The sequence below is a fragment of the Propithecus coquereli genome, unplaced genomic scaffold (assembly GCF_000956105.1).
Source record: "Propithecus coquereli isolate 6110/MARCELLA unplaced genomic scaffold, Pcoq_1.0 Scaffold32, whole genome shotgun sequence".
Classification (NCBI taxonomy): Eukaryota; Metazoa; Chordata; class Mammalia; order Primates; family Indriidae; genus Propithecus; species Propithecus coquereli.
Genome location: NW_012148841.1, coordinates 10,329,360 through 10,330,928, shown reverse-complemented (window position 1 = coordinate 10,330,928; position 1,569 = coordinate 10,329,360).

Sequence of the window (1,569 nt, the reverse complement as noted above, 5' to 3'; positions counted from 1 at the left end):
GTTTCCAATTCAAAATAGCATTCCTAGAGAGGCAACACTTTCTGGTAGCTATTTTTATTGCATAGAATCTTGCAGATATAATCTTACAAGACAACTGATTGTCTATGTGGCTGTCATCAGGTAGTGATTTGCATAAGTGTAACTTCAAAAAACACATTTTCTCGTCTCATATTTCTGTCACCCTTAGCTAGAGCTAAATCTCAGGGAAAGTCCACCTGGATTAAACTAGTTTTAAAAACTGTTGTATCTAATTCAGTTCAATCAAATGTGAGGCACATGAAAAAGAGGCTCATTATTTGTAAGGTTAGCAGATACTCAGTTTCCCAAGACAGAACATTTAAAACTACATTTCAAAACAAAGCAAAGCCACAACATTTGACTTGTAATGTAACTAAAATTATCGAGGAACTAATTGCTTGCATATGTCCAGGAACTGGATTCCTACAAACATATAAAGCTTCTGTTCCTGAGCCAGATTTATACAAAGTGGCAGCTACAATGCCTCTTCCAGCCCACAACCTTGAGTTACTGTCCTGTCGAGTCTTCCTTTCATGATGCTGTCAAAGAAAAAGGGAAGGGCATTTCAGCCATCATAACTTCCCTTGTCCTTTCTTTCCATATTAGAATTTTGACTTAAACAAGGTGTATCTTTGCAAATCACAAAACTAGTGAACACTTACCACTAGATATATTCTCTGGCTAAGATTTTTAGAGTTTTTGGTTTTATATTTACTCTCAGTATCAATGGCAGTTGTATTTCTTTTGAGTGTACTTTTTCAAAAATGAAATATTGTTTTTATTTGTTTTGTTTTAAAATTGCAACCTAAGGACAATAGCATATCAAATAATGCATATAGAACAAATATGTTATGTGGTGTTTCAGTTGCTGGGCAGGCAGCTCGGTTTACTCATTAACTAAATATGTCCCTCAAAAATAATAGAAAAACTAGGTTAAATATGGAAATGTGGCAAAAGTAAAACAATAGTCTACTAAGATCAATGAGGTAGTAATCTTTAAGGTTTTTTTTAGTGGATAATGAATAGGCTCTAGACTAAGTGTATCTCTGAGTACATTGCCTTCTTTTTGAGTTTTGACCTGCTCTGATGTCAACATTTGGTCCACTAACATCTATAATGTTGCCCCTATTTTCACATACAGTATTCTGAATCAGAATCTCAGTTCTCTCATTTGATTTATCATAAATGTCCAACTTCCATGAGAAAGCACTTAACCTTTCCTTAGGCATGGTTTCTTTATTTCAATTAAGTTTTACTTATTTAAATGTAGAATATCAGAATTAAATGTTTATCATTGATGAAATTTCATGTGGAATTAAATATAACCCCCATAAAACCTTCCTGTAATATCCTTCCCTGCCCAGACTAATCAAGATGCTATCTCTTTTTTTCTTTCTTCAAAAAACATCTCAAAAGCAATTACCCACAGAAGTTTCCCTTGACACTTTGAATGGAATTTTGAAAATGTAAATATTTTAACTTTACCCAAATTATCTTTGAAAAGGAGTGGGAGAAGAAAGGAAAAATCTAACATGTCCTAAAACTCCAAAC